Source organism: Pithys albifrons, chromosome 2 (assembly GCF_047495875.1).
Source record: "Pithys albifrons albifrons isolate INPA30051 chromosome 2, PitAlb_v1, whole genome shotgun sequence".
Taxonomy (NCBI): Eukaryota; Metazoa; Chordata; class Aves; order Passeriformes; family Thamnophilidae; genus Pithys; species Pithys albifrons.
The window spans coordinates 100,363,796-100,378,926 of NC_092459.1; the positions used below are offsets into that span (position 1 = coordinate 100,363,796).

Sequence of the window (15,131 nt, forward strand, 5' to 3'; positions counted from 1 at the left end):
TGTCACTCAATAGCCTGAAGTCCTATACCTGCCATGTGTTGGCATTTTCCTACATGATCTTGGTCATGCTCACTCCTCCTTTCCAGTCTAAAATGTTTCATTGCATCTGATCTCAAACATACCTTGGGCATACACCAGTCTTTAAGATGAAGCCAAGTCCATGAACAGAAATGTAGTGATGAGTCTGCCTAATGCAAACCCCCAATGAAACTTTTCACTGGTGGGAGATACAGGACCCCTTGCAGCATTTAGTGCCTTTGTAAGAAATGTGTGCATTCAACCAGTTTGGCCTTGTCATCTTCTGAGCATGGAGCTGCTGCCTGTGCTTGTTGCTGTGCTTCCTCTTGCCTCCAAAAGCAACTTCATTGTTGCTTTTGGTTTTGATTGTTCTGGGATTGTTGTGGTTAAAGTGTCTGCAGTGTGTCACAGGCTGGAGACGTGCTCTGCCCACAGAGGGTGTGCAGGAAGCAGCACACTCTGTAAGAAACAAGACAGTCCTTGCAGAACCATGTAGTTCTCATTCAGATACTCCGAATCTCATTCATAAAACCTAATTTCAGGCCCACAAGAGAAGGCCCTCAGAAATTAATCTATGCTAGAAATGTTTGCTCCTGGTTCCCAGAGAGAAAAGAACATATTTGCAGTATGAGGTGTTTCAGAGTGAGCTTTATAAACCCTGCTGAAGCTGTGCCAACAAGGGTTAGTACATACAGCAAGGTCAGAGTACCTGTATACTACAATCAGAAAAAGGAGCAGTGGTCTGCTCTCCCATACCTCCATTGCAGTGTTCCTAGTGGAGTCTTCTCCATGGGGCATTTGGATGAAGTTAGACAGACCATCTCTCTGAGAAAATGACACTCAACTGATGGACTCTGGTGATGAATAGCTCAAGGCCCACTGTCCTTGCAAAATGTAGTTGGATTTCTCCCTCTTACTCCCAAACTAGTAAGTTTCTCTGCTTTGTTCTTGCCTTTGTAGGTACTTCCAGTCAATCAGACTGTGTTTGCTTTCCTATTCCTTGTAACTTGGGTTTTGGTTTAAATTGAATATATAGCTATTTCTCTTTGTTTCCCTCAGTCCCTAGGCTCTGTTTCTGTGTTAGACATGCTCCTTGGCAGCCACGGGAGGGCAGCAGGTCTATGTGGAGAAGTACCAGCCATTTTAAAGTACTCTGCTATGTGCCCCTTGTTTTTCAATGAGGCTGAAGGCTCTGGAGTCTCCCTCATGGCAGGAAAAACGCAAGCACTCCACACCCCAGCACGGCTGCAGTTTTGGCACAGCATGGGAGAGCCTTTCAGTGAGAATGAGCTCATGCTGTACCGGAATCCATTTAAAAACAGCTGGTCTCAGTGTGATGCCATGTTCAGCACTGCAGCTCTGGGTGAGGTGCTGCTGTTACACTGCACACTCCATTTTGTTGGGATTTCCCTTTTTTTTTGACTTTTCTTAATAAAGCATTCAGCCCTAGTTTCAGTCCTAAAAACTCCAAGCATAAGTCAGTGGCTCCTCCAGACACTTCTAAATTTGATTTATTAGATAAATAAAGATTCCTTCTGAGCATCCTCAAGAAGGAAAGGAATAATTATACTTACTGATTTGTCATTCTTCCTCTCAGTTGCAGTCCCCTGTTCTATCCCAGTAGGTCTTGTTAATCCGGGGAGCGAGGGGAAAAGAACACACAGCTGTCATTTCAGCTCTTCGCACTGGGAAATCTGGATTAGATCATGTTGGGTGGGGCTTTGAGCAACCTGGCCTAGTCAAAGGTATCCCTGCCCATGACAGGGAGTTGGAACTAAATGGTCTTTAAGGTCCTTTCCAGCCCAAACCATTCTATGATTCTCTGTTGTTTGTGCCTTCAGGAGAACCAGAGGGTATCTAATTTTCTTGAGCTCAGTTGTTTTAGAAGCCTGGACAAATGTGATATCTTTGCCAGAACTTCTCCTACCACACTATTGGTATGTCCCCTAACCTACTGTTGCATGGCCTGTTGAATTTATCCTGCTTCCCCTGCCCCTAGTAAGGTAAAGTGATGTGAGCTGTTCCTAATTCTACAAATGAGAATCACAGCAAGAGAGTAAATGCTGGGTTTAAGCTTGGTTACTTAAAAAAGATCTGCCCACAGATCAGGGCATCAAACATCATCACACAACTCACTACCATTTTTTTTTACTTACTCCTTTGCTGCAGGTTTGCTGTCACCCATCTTTCCCCACTCTAAATTCAAGACATTTGCCCTGAGCACTGAAGGAGTTAACTAAATATGAACTGTTATCTTCTTCCTGCAACACATGTTTGGCAGGTGCCCAAAAGCAGTTTGGGAGGTCAGTGCTCAGCACTATTTGTGGCTCAGTATTACAAAGATATAAATAAACAGACTTTGAAGTGGAACTAACTGGACTCCTTGATATAGGAACCTGAGACAGGTACAGGGCCAAGTAGTTAGAATGGAAGTTTTCCAAAACTGGGAACTGTTCAAGCCCTACCAAATGAAGGCCAAGCTAAGTGACAGCTCCCGTCAGCAAACTCAGGATTAGGTCTGTGCAGAAATAAATGCCATGAGATCTGTCACTCCTGGACTTGCCTTGCAGAAGGGGGCGGAGTAGGAAAGGCATGAGGTCTCTTTTCTCCTGTATCATTGGTTTCTGTGGTTTCAAGGAGACCTTGCTCACCCAGTATAAAACGCAAATAACTCTACAGCTAATTTGCATTTAAGCAGACCAGGAGCAATGTAAAAAGTGTAAGAGAAAGTGGGGAAAACTGATCCAACCTTTTCAACTTAGGCCACGCCATCTGCAATCTTTACAAAGCTAAATATAAGCAATTACAATTCTCCCTGACTTCACAGAACTGCATCTATTTATGAATCTGAACCGTCCTTCAAAACTGGTATAAGACAAGCAAGATCCCTGGAGCTGAAGGTAGGTATTCAGGATTATTTTAAACACTACCTATCATATGTACCAACAGATAGCTCGTAGGAATAAAATGCCAGTAGCATTAACAGAATTGTTCTAACAGGAACGTCTTATCCCTTCATCATGCCAGAAAAGACATGTCTTCTCTCTAAGCCCCTACCAAATACAGCCTTTGTAATGTCTGGGAAGTTCAAATTTGAGCTATTTTTGTTCTACAAATACCATGATAATAATCTTCCAGAGTGTTCTGTGCAGGTTTCAAAAGGCATGAAAACGGTTAAACTTTCTTCTTTAATAAGAAACAGCCCTGCCCCTATTTCTGTCCCTATTTGATTTGTGTGGGCACACTAAGGACAAAATGGCAAACATTCTGAATGATTTTAGAAAACTAATGCTGCAAATTCAAACTCCAGGTTGTGCAGAAAAGTAGTGGAGAAGAAGAGTGGGGTGCTGGCTTCTCCAAACAGGCTTGTAATGGCAGTGCAGCTAAAAGACTTAAATAGGATGTGAAAATGAGGGCTAGCAGGGGACATAAAACAGCACCAAAGGCACTTAGGATGCAAAGGATTAAGGCACCTTCTCTGCTACCATTGTGTGTACACAGTCTATTTAATGCTGTCATAAAATAGGAGTGCTGCTGCAGAAAACAGAACATCCACATTTCAGGAAAGTGTTGTAGTGAAGTCGTAGCAGCCAAAGGAGCACAGGGGCACAGGTGCCACACATGAAACTAATTTCTTCACACTACATGTAACACACTCAAAAAGAAAAGAGAAGAAAATGGAGAAGAAACAAGGAATACCTTCAAATTACAAGTTACACTATATATATTTTAAATCCCTCCCATGGTCACTTTTCATAGGTCCATGACAGTATCCATATACTCTGCCACAACTTCTAACTGGATTTTACACACTCTCCGGATGTAATTTCATGAGGAATTATCAACACACAGTCTATTCCCACAGTTTGTCTTTCTCAGGTTCTTTCTTATCTCATGCTGTTTTAGTTATTCTGCTAGTTTTCTCACAGTCTTAATTATCTCTTGCTGTTGCCAGTCGTTCAAGGAGGCAGCATTTCGTTTAGGCCAAAAACTGCCTGCAGTTTCAAATCCCCATAAGGAAAGGAGCCACATTTCCTATGGTGTGAAAACAAGCCAGCAGTTAAACTGAAACCACAGTTGCTGAAATGCATAGAGTGGATGGTGCAGGATGCAGTCACTGTCCAGGCTTCATCATTAGACGCTTTATCTAGTTGGACTGTGTAGGAAAGGGTAATCTTTGTGTTCCAACCTTGGGCTTCTCTAGGCTAGGAATCTTCTTGGAAGCATCTGGGAGTTGATGAGAGAGTGAACCTGCAGTGCTGGTTCTCAGCACCACTGTGCCTGAAGGCAAGCCCTTTTCCCTGTGCACAGCTACAGAGCCTGCTGTGCTTCCACTGAGGCTTTCCAAACCCTTCTTTCGGCTTTAGGCTGCACGAGCACAACAGAGAAGAATGCCATTAGCCCTATTTTACAGACAGGAGCTGAATAATTTGCTCAGGGTCAAATGAAGGGTGTAACCTGGATGCCTGGACCATCTCTCCATCAGTCATTCCTTCCAAAGGCTTGTTAACTGCTGGCGTCTCCCTCTTAGCTGCACTCGGATTACGTGCCAGTCAGGATGTTCTGCCACCAATGAGTCTCTGTGTCCAGGTATGCAGACATTGATGTAGACACTAGAGGTTAGATTATGCACTCCTTCTCAAGCAACCTCTGGTATTGAATTGATAGCCCAGCAAAGCAGGGAAAGGGCCAGGCTCCAAAGGTAGCAGTGATTCTGCTTTCTCCTGTGCTCATTTTGACTTTTGGTTTTTGAAACCACAACATCCCCCTGAACTGACTGCTAGAAGTAACTATCTGTGAGTCACCTTCAGGCAAGTGGATGGGGGTTATGAGTTTGTCCATTTGCCACATAGGCACTCAGAAACATCCTCAGGTTTCCATGTCTCCCTCCCACACCTTGCTGTGTTTTGGAACAGCGAGGCAAGATGCCAGGAAGCCAGAACAAGTACTGGCTTTCAGGACTGTGAAAGAAAACATGGTGTTCTGGGGGATGATTCCAGGCTGGGGCAAGGAGCCTCACTGCCCTCCAGCTGTGAGACATGGCAATACTGTGCCAAAAGCTGGGGGCAATGGCGGAGTTTGGCAGCACACTTTACCATTAAGCAGCAAAACAAACTGATGACTAGTGTTGATTCTTAGTTCCAGTAAAGTGTTCAGAAACAACCTTGCTTCTTCCATGTTCTCTGGCTCCAGTCCACCTTCCCGTTTAGAACAACTCTGCCCAAACTGTTTCAGATAACTTTTCTGTCCTTCAGAAGAGGCTCTTTAGGGTGGCTAAATGCAAACAAAGGACTCACTTCTGTTTGCCTACCTTCAAAATTAAGTTGCCATATTTGCCCAGGGGTGAATGGCTTTGCTGGTTATAATCCGTAAAGTGAATCCTGGCTGGAAGCTACAAAGAGCTGAGACTTTCCATGCTGTCTGTGCAGGATGATTGAGGTACACGTAAACAATCAGATGCCAAAGGGAGACAGCAAAACACCAAACTATGCACGCGAATGCCATTTACAATGAGTAGAAACAACTGATCTGTCTAGCCCAGAGATAAAGAAGAATTACAGACTGAATAATGTTAAACTGAGTCTCACAGATCTGGGGAGAAATAGAAATACCATATTCTCAAGACACACAACTGCTAATCAGACTGCTGCACTCTTCACTTCATCAAAATAGCTTTGCTTAACATCCATAAAAAGCACTGTTCTGCAACAGAATTTGAACAAGCAGGCATGATATTGTTAATGTTTTACTACATTGATAAGGTGGCAGGGGCAAAGGTGCCTATCCCTGCCCTGCACTGTCCCACACACTATCCAAAGACAAGGACTGGTATCCCTTTCTACCATTTAGTGCTTCTTTCTGCAGCCTCTCCACCTGGCACTGTCCTTCTATTAATGTACTCCACCCCCATGGGCTTGTCTCCAATTTTCCAAAGCACCCAGTGCCCACTTGGCACTCCTGTGGTGAAGTTTGGAGGGAACTGTGGGTGGTGTGCATGTGGAACTGTGCATGGTGTGGTGGTTGGGGTGTGTGTGATGTGCTGCACAGCCTTTTCTGGCAGTCTCCTGTCCGTGATGAACATGGTGTAGCTTGGGCTTGTTGTGGCTTGTTACCACCTCACCTAGAGAACAGTGCCTAGTGTTGTTTTCTTTTGTAATCTAGAGAGAGAAAAAAAATCCATGTGCATATATGCAAATTTCTAGTTGTGAGAACAGAATTGCAACCCTTCTTTTTCCCCGGCTGGAAAGAAAATTGTGTTATCCAGCAAGCTGAACATATGTGTGTGTGGAGGTCGGGGCAAACCCTGATGAAAGATAATGAGGCTCTGATCTACCTCACATCCCTGAGAAGTTCAGGAGAGTACCACCTAAAATGCCTGAAAAGTAACTTATCTTTTCTCCAAATAATTATTAGAGACCCCAGCACTGGTGGGCCTGCTCCCAACTCATATTAGAGTTCAGACCTATACAGTCAATGCCCTGGAGCAATAGCACGAGCCACAAAACCCTTGTCCAGAGGCACTGCAGCCCGTTTGGGATAAACAGCAGGGGAAAAGAAACGCTTGAGTCCTAAACTTTGCTACAAATGCAGCCAAAGGGTCTCTCAGGCTCTTGCCTGTGGATCTGTGGAGATAATAAATCACCTCCATGGTCTGACACCTTTCATCCTTCTTCCCCAAAGCAGTCCCACTCTGGGTGACATGGAAAGGAGGGAGCTGCGATCAGGGGCATGGAGAGGCAAGGCAAAACATAGGGGCAAAGGAGCGTTTTTGGTGTCTTCTGCCCCCTCATTGTTTTCAATGAGGGGACAAGGCAGCCCTTCAGCAGTCCTCTCTCACAGAGCCTGACAGCCACCTCTGCTCACCTCCTCCCAGCCAGGGGTCTCAGAGCCCTCCAGCACCCCACTGGCATTTCCTGCCCTCTCCAGCTGTGCAAAGCAAGACTGCTCACTGAAAGCTTCAGAAGAAAAATTAGGGTGGAAATCATGAAATTTCTCTCTAATGACCAGTGACAGGACCCGAGGGAACGGCATGAAGCTGTGACATGGGAGGTTCTGGTTAAATACTAGAAAAAGGTTCTACATCCAGAAGGTGGTTGGGCACTGGAACAGGCTTCACAGGAAAGTGGTCACAGCACTAAGCCTAACAGAGTTCAAGAGGCATTTGGACAACACTCTCAGGCACATGGTGTGATTGTTGGGGCTGTCCTCTGCAGGGCCAGGCGTTGAACTAGCTGATCCTTGCCCTTTCAACTCAGGATATTCTATCATTCTATGAAATACCTGTCCTATTCCCTGCATTGTGTCTTCCTTGTGGACAGAAAACATTCATCTCCTTCTGACAGCACTAAATCATCTTTAAAATAAAGTGCTAACTGAAATGAAGCCTTGTCTCTGTCCATTTGCACTGAGGGGAGAGAGAAAAGAACAAGTGCAATGAATGCCTGAGTGCTTTGGGATGAAAATACACAGTTCAGAAATCAGAGCAGTCCTAAGCATTACAAAAATAGCACATCATTTGGATGCTATGATGACACTGGATGTGCATCTACCACTGACTGAGCCAGAGAGATCTCATTTCTCTTTGAGAGCTGTTGCTCTCATCCTTGGCCATAAAGCCATATAAATAACATATGGTACAAACAGCATCACTGAAACCTGCCAAAGTTTTGAAATACCTACAAGCTAACTACTAAAACCAAGCCACCTGTCCAGTGACTTCCACTTGAGTTGTTCCAGTTCATCATCCCTGTATTATTATGCTGATGGAACACCATAAATCTATGTAGTCAGAAAGACATTCCATCAGCCCTGAAGAAATTACCCTCTGAAGATGATGAGCGAACATAAGGCAAAACCACTCAAGAGGCAGCTTATCTGAGCCTCAGCAGTTGATTGGAGGAGGACTGAGGGAAGTATTTCCAGAGCAGCTTTTGCTTTGTGGTTAGCTGTAGGAATATGGGAGAAAGGTGATAACATATCTTATAGAATCCTAGAATCATCAAGGTTGGAAAAGACCTCCAAGTTCATTGAGTTCAACCTTATATAATGTGGTTGGAGAAATAGCTTGGGCCTGTCCTGTGCAAGAGAATTTCTGAGCGTTCTCTGAACAGCCTGGATACTTGTCAACCTAATTACATGACCAATCGCTGCTTAATTGAGGTTCCATTAACTTTTTTTTGTGCAGGTTATTAGTCTGCCTACTAATTTCCTGTTGTAATGGAGCCCTCCTTACTGCAGGGCCCAAAGATCCTTCCAGGCTGTAGTTCTCTAACTTCTTTTTGTTTGCAGAAGTTAAGCCATTCTGGCTCATTTCTCCCCGTGTTCCTCTATGGGAACTCGTACCATTTGTAAGAGGCTTTAAGGATTCCAGCTTTCACCAGGTTCTTCAGCCACATCAGCACTGGCAGAGGGTTATTTGTGTGTTCCTGGCACATAGTAAACCACAAGTTGTTAGCTGGTGAGCAAACAGATTCCTCTCAGAAAACACTGAACAGGAGGAGGAAGGCAATCCCACCCAAAGGCTGACAGGGACTCTGCTGGAAGCCAGAGAGCCCTGGACTTGCTCTTGCTGCTGCCCTTCTTGCTGCTCCTACCCCAGACTCGTGGCAGAGCTGTTTATATGCACCTCATGAAACTGCACCATAAAGCCCTTCATTACATAAATATCAACAAGCAATATGAGTTGGAGGTATGATGGCACAGCTAAAGCATTTGCTATGGAGTCAGGACTTCCAGCTGCTACATCAAGCTTGTCCACTGACCTTGGGTAAGGTACTGACCTCTCTCTGACTTGGAAAATTAGGATATTTGGAGAATTAAATAATCTTCAACAAACCATTTTAACATCTGTAGGGAGAAGGCTCTGCAGTAGTATGACTCTCAAATTATAACTATCACATGTAATTTAAATTTATTATAATTTCTATTATTTATATTATGAGGGTAGCTATATCATTATTTATAAATTTATTGTAATTCATATTACTATAATCAAATTTATCATGCTTTTGTTATAATTTAATAAAAGATTGAGTTACATAATCTTCACAGCTGTAAGATTCTTGCTACAAATACTCACAGGAATGTCTCTGGATAAGGCAGTGAGTATGCTGAAGTTTGACTGAATAGAACACTACTGAACAAGCTGTGAGAAGCAAATGACAGCTGTACTTGCCAAATATGTGTTGTGGCTGATTTATTAATAATGTTAATTTTTTGTACTTATAGGCCATCGAGAGACTCCTCAAAGTCTAAGAACTTGCTTTATCACAGGACTGCTCTGGCTTGCTATGAAAATTCAGATCTGCAATGCACACACATCTGAAAAAGAGTGCAGGTATATAAGACAAAAATTACACGAGATTTAGACACTGATGCCAAGACTTTTAACCTGTGACAACCTCATTTTGCTGACACATTGCACTGGAGGCACTAAAACATCAATGGATGCTAATGTTTAGGTATTTACATAAAGGTTTCATAGAATCATAGAATAGTTTGGGTTGGAAGGGACCCTAAGGTTTGTCTAGTTCCAGCCTGCCTGACACTAGACCAGGTTGCTCAGAGCTCCATCCAACCTGGCCTTGAACACCTCCAGGGATGGAGCACTCACAGCTTCTCTGGGCAACCTGTTCCAGTGTCTCATCACCCTCACAGTGAAGAATTCTTTCCTAATATCTAATCTAAACCTACTCTCTTTTACTTTGAATCTATTCCCCCTTGTCCTGTCACTACAGGCCCTTGTCCATAGGGACTAGGTTCTTCCATCTCTCCTGCTTGGAAGGGATCTGTTAAGTGTTTGCGCATCATGTTTGGCAGATCAGCTCCTACACAAACTCTAACAGTTTATTCAGTGCACAGATGAAGCAGGTGTCATGCAGTTTTACCCTTTGGTGAAGGGCACAAAACCAGAATGGGGTGGTGTGGGCTGATTCCCACGGGATTCATGTCCAGGTCTCCTGCCTCTGAACAAGGCAAAATTTACACAAGGTCAGACTGTATGTTTGCCTTCCATTTGGAAGGGATGCAGGACCATTCCATTCCCATTTCCTCCTGCTGAGTTTTCCCACTGTGTAGAGCAAAAAAATAAATAATACAAATAATATGAATAAGGCTGGAGAGAGGAGAAGGCAAGAGCATATATTATGGTTAGTGTCCCAGTGTGAGGGTGGGGTGTTTTAAGTCTTCAAAAGCAGAGAGGGAACCTGAATTTGAACACCCCAAAATCAACAGGAACAACCAACAATGAGGCTGTTACATAATCCATTGATATCCTTTCCTGAAGAAATGGATGACGCCCTGGTCAAGTACAGCACTCTAGCCCTTTTTTCCAAGGTTGAGACTGTAAATCTTATAATTGGTAGCACTAAACAATATAAAATATTGGCAATATGTTTTCTCTTTTACCATTTTTCTTCAGTTTACAAGGAGATCCTGCATGGCTTCTGCTATGGAACAGCTCTTCCAGCATACACCATGTTTGACTTTTTACTTGGAATTGTGGACAAAGATAGGCAACCATCCCCACAAAAATAGCCTCTGGATCCTTGATTGTGAGTCCTGCCCCTACTCCAAAGAACGACAAAGTAACAAAGAGGGACATATGCTATCTGCTCCCAGCAGCTTCAAAACAGCTTTCAGTCTTACCTCTCTGCACTCCAAACTGGGTGAGAAAACAGACACTTCTCTCTTCTTTAAGTATAGAGCGAGCTACCCTTGACTCAAGTTCAATAGGTCCTTTAAGGCTGCAGGAAGCCTGGCAACAGAAGGTGTGATGCAAATTGAACAGCAGTGGCAGAAATACCCAATGGTTTACACGTGTGAATAAAGGGAACCTGCCAGGTCTGTGTGTGAATGATGGGGAGAGTTTTATCCTGTGCTTGTTCTGCCTAAATCTTGAACCAGGATGGTGTGCTCATGCAGGAACCCTCCAGTTCTCCATGCTCAGCACGGTGAGTAACACATATTTCACAATTAATGCTGAGCTGATGCAAGCAAAGTGATGTTACACAGAAACTTAGTACTGACATCCAAATTCAGTGCAGGAAGAGATAAAAGTGTGTCATTAGAAAAGAGATCTGAAACATACTTTTTTCAGATGAGGATAAAGATCATCTTTTCTGTAGAGAAAATAGTATGAAATTAACCACAATTAGAACAGTTAATTCATGTGCATTTCCAGAGGTGTCAGTATGGAAATTAAGAAAACAAGGCATTTTTTGGAACAAAATTTTTCAGGGCTGATATCTTATTGCAGCAACATCTTTGCATCATACACACTGAGTCTCCATCCCCTTATCAAACACCAAAGTGTCATGTTTGGCCTTTCCATTTCAGATATATCATGTCTATACACAACCCATTTGTACAGCATTTAATTCTGTGTCTTCTCCATAGAACTGGATTTTTTCATCTTTCAAGTTCAAATTTAGGCTTTCTAGTCCTGACTGAGGCTTGCTTCTAATCAGATAATGTCTGGGTGATGTGTTTTGCTAAATTTATTTGTAGCTGTTCAGTGCCTTGCAGAGACCTCTTCTTGGCTTACCTGGGAAGCTGAGGGGCACTTGGTTGGAAGCATATATTTTTATTTTTATAAAACAAAAAAATGAATAAAAATAGGTAGCATTTAATATTTGAACAATATTTAGTGCATTCATAGACACCACCAAAATGAGCTTTAATATAGGCAGCTGGAGATAGTAGTTATCAGAGGGGGGCAAGTTTAGCACTAACAGCTTGGCAGTAATACCACCAGATTTTTGTAGGGTTAAACCCCTATGAACTCCTACAGCAGTAAGAGGTTATTCAGTTTGCTTCTTCACAAATCCACAGCTCCTACTAACTTAGACATAGGTCCTTTCACGTGGATTTAAATGTTCAAGCTACTAGTAAGCTGAAAAGGTTGGCCAAAGCAGCAATTGCCAGTGCTGAAATTAAAGCTCAGAGCTGTGTGTTGGTCACTCCTGTAAGTTAAGCTACAACTAGAGGAGAATTATGAATCCTGTTTGGTTTAGGAAGAAATGAATGATTTAATCTCCAAGCCTCATCCAAATGTACTTCTGCATTGATGCAGCCATGTGGCAAATGCACCATAAAGAATGTATTGTTGTTTTTCAGACAGGAAAGTTGCTGACGGAGGCAGGCGCTTACCCAGAGCATCCAGACAGGCAGAGGGCTGGCTGTGACTGCGAGCCCTTGCAGCCTCTGTGAGACGGGACTGACCTGTAGGAAACAACGCTCTAGTTTAGTTTCCAACGCGGATACGAGCATTGCCCAACATCACGAGCAGTTCCCACCAACTACGTGAGCGGCATCAGCCGCGGGTTTAAGCCGACGCTTTGAAACACCACACAGGCACCCACGAACAAAAGGTCTGCCGCACATGGAAGTGGAGTTGATCCCTGTGCTTGGCATCTCCCTGGAGCCTGCCTGGCGCGGGGCTCCTGCCCATCTCTTCATGCACATGCAGGGAGACCGGCGGGACTGCCTGTTCCGCGACACCCGCTCCCCCAGGCCCACCTAATGCGCGGGGTGCGAGCGCGGGGTGCGAGCGCGGGGCCACCCTCCCTCCCCCGCCCCGCCAGAGGGGCCGCGGCAGACACCGCCACCTCCGCCTGTCCCCACCACCAGGGCGGTCCGCGGGGCAGCCGGAGCGGCAGCCGGGGGCAGTCGGCCCCCCGCCGCCGCCGCCGCCGCCCCGCTCGCAGCACACGCTCCGCACGCCCCGGCCCCGCTCCCCCTCCCGCCGCCCCGCACGGACCTCACGGGCCTCACGTCCCGCTGCAGCCGCCGCGCGCGACGCGCCGGGCCCGCCCCCCATTGGCCGCGCCCCGCCCGAGCCCGTCGGCCATTGGCTGGGGCGCGGGGAGCGCGGGCTCCGCCAATGGGAGCGCGGCGGGGGCGGGGCCGCGGCCGGGGCAGTGGCGGCGGGGGCAGCGGGCGCGGGCCCGGGCGGCGGGCGCGGAGCGCAGCGGGGCCACACCGAGTCGGGCCGGGCCGGGCGAAGCCGGGCAAGGCGCTGCCGTTGGGCTGTGCCGGGCACGGGGTATGGGCAGCGGCCGCGGCGGCAGAGGGGAAAGGGCGGTTGAGGGGGAGGGCCGGCGGAGCACCCGGTAGGGCCCGTGCCCTTAGTAGCGTGAGTTCCCCTGGTGCGGCGCGGCGGAGCTCTGCGGGAAGGGCTGCGGGAAGGGCGGGCTGGGGGTGATGGCGGCGGCGCTGCTGCCGGGGCGAGGGCGCCTGTGGTCGGCGCGGCCCCGCGGGCCGGGGGTGGCTCGGGTGCGGCGCCGTGACCCGGTGGGGGGACGTGTGCGGGGCCTGGCATGGGGTGCGGGGTCCAGCGGGCGATGGCAGGGCCGGGCCCGGACCGGGGCTCCCGGTGTCCCCGGTGCCGCGGCCTTCCTTCTCCGTGCCCTTGGCCGGCGCGGCGTGTCCGCCCGGGGTGAGGGCGGGTCGGTCCCGCCTCCCGCCCGCGAGCAGCGGCGCTGCTGGCCCGGCAGGTGCGCGGGCTGAGCCGGGAGCGCAGCCCGGAGCGCTCGGGGCAAAGAGTGGAATCCGCCGTTCCGCTCCATAGAGAGCGCGTGGGTTTGCAAACACCGTGAGAGGACAGCGCGGGAGGAAGCGCAGAGCTTGTGCTGCTTCCCGAGCAGCTCCGGGTAGAGCCTCGCTGCGCTCTGCGCTGGGACCGACCCGTGCGGCTGGTGAAGGTGGATGTAAGATCAAGGTGCTGGCTGTTTTGAGCTTTGCCTGTGGCTAAAATGGGGGGCAAAAAAACCCTGTGAGGCCTCTGCCTCTGGTAAGGTGCCTGAGGAAATAATCTTACTTTTTACAGACTTGTAGAGTCTTTGCATAAAGTGAGCAGGAATTGATGAGGGGTTACTTAAACAGACACCGAACAAACTACCTGCAAATAACTACAGACCCACAAGTTTGGCTTATGCAACGGTGTTTTCATGGTTATGACCATTCTGATTTCTGCAGGACTGTATGTTAAACACTGGTTGTGATAGCTCAACACGGTCATGTTCCACCAAGCAGGAATGTAGGTGGGAAACTTCTCTGTATTCTCCTCATGGAATGAAAATCCAAACTTTGTGATCAGTGTTATGAAAAATAAAGAAGTTAGAAAGCTATTCTCAATTAAAATGAAGCAGATTCTTTATTTTTTTAATTGGTGTTTAGGCAAAGAAAAATGTGAAAGGAAATTAAAGCTTTTGTTTCAATAACTGAAAGTATCGTTTTCCTAAAAAGAGTTAACGTAAAAATTTCTGAATTTTTTTTTCTGAGTTGTCTTTAAATTAGGTTGGTTTACTGAACTAGGGTGTGTTCATTGAGCATATGCAAAATAATTCTTAGCACTTGGTGCAGGATAGTGGACAAAGTCAGTTGTAGCTCAGTAAAAGACTTGAGAAGGGATTAAGAAATTCTTCTGTATTACAGGCTGAATGCATATTGGTGTTTAAGACAATATTGGTGGTTTTGCATTTATTTCTCTGCCATGCAATAAGAACTCTTGTACGCAGTTAAATGCCTCCCTGACATCCGATCCCGTCAGATCTCGGAAGCTAAGCAGGGTCAGCCCCGGATTAGTACTTGGATGGGAGACCTCCTGGGAAATGCCGGGTGCTGTAGGTTCTAGTCCCGAGGACTTCACTGTCACTGTCCAAGCTCGCTCGGCCGTGGCAGATGAACCTCAGGACTTAAACGTTGGGGCCAGTTCTGCGCACGCTGTGCCTCACCTAAAATCCACTGTGCAGGCTGGAAGGGCACACCCACGTGGGGACAGCCCTTCCCAAATCTTCCTTCTCGAAGTTTGGCCACACACATACGTTATCAGAAGGAGTTTAGCTGCAGTTCATGTGAACTGCACCCAGCAAGAGCAAGCAAGAACCTGCTTGCTCTTAGACCAGGAGGCTTATTTTTGTATTTTGTAAATATTTTTTCATTGCAGCTGGTTAGCAGTGGCTTTGGTAACCTTGAATAAGATATGCTTAGAATAAACAGTTTTGTGTTCAGTCTTATTTACTCAACGGGGAAAAAATTGGGTGACCTGCTGTGCTTTGGCAGTGTGTCCCTTTTAATAATGGTGTGATCAGTAGAGGAAAAGGCCAGATGTG

At 46.4% G+C, this 15,131-nt stretch overlaps 1 protein-coding gene and 2 long non-coding RNA genes across 4 annotated transcripts in view; 2 read left to right on the forward strand and 1 right to left on the reverse strand.

Annotated features, from left to right (window-relative positions):
- The first annotated feature begins 2,727 nt into the window (after positions 1 to 2,727).
- On the forward strand, positions 2,728 to 10,874 carry LOC139668463 (uncharacterized). The gene is made up of 3 exons (XR_011697064.1): positions 2,728 to 2,918; positions 9,247 to 9,355; positions 10,439 to 10,874. It is a non-coding gene; the product is annotated as an uncharacterized lncRNA (long non-coding RNA).
- On the reverse strand, positions 10,474 to 12,831 carry LOC139668464 (uncharacterized). The gene is made up of 3 exons (XR_011697065.1): positions 12,779 to 12,831; positions 12,169 to 12,240; positions 10,474 to 10,774 (listed from the first exon to the last, which is right to left on the reverse strand). It is a non-coding gene; the product is annotated as an uncharacterized lncRNA (long non-coding RNA).
- Positions 12,832 to 12,935: 104 nt separating this feature from the next.
- COQ8A (coenzyme Q8A) overlaps positions 12,936 to 15,131 on the forward strand; it is a 44,083-nt gene continuing 41,887 nt past the window's right edge. The window contains exon 1 of one of the 2 annotated variants that reach the window (XM_071579778.1): positions 12,936 to 13,063. The gene's annotated coding sequence lies outside the window, so the exon portion shown is untranslated. Of the gene's footprint in view, positions 13,064 to 13,629; positions 13,739 to 15,131 lie in introns of those variants that run through there. The other variant, XM_071579786.1, reaches the window with a different exon arrangement.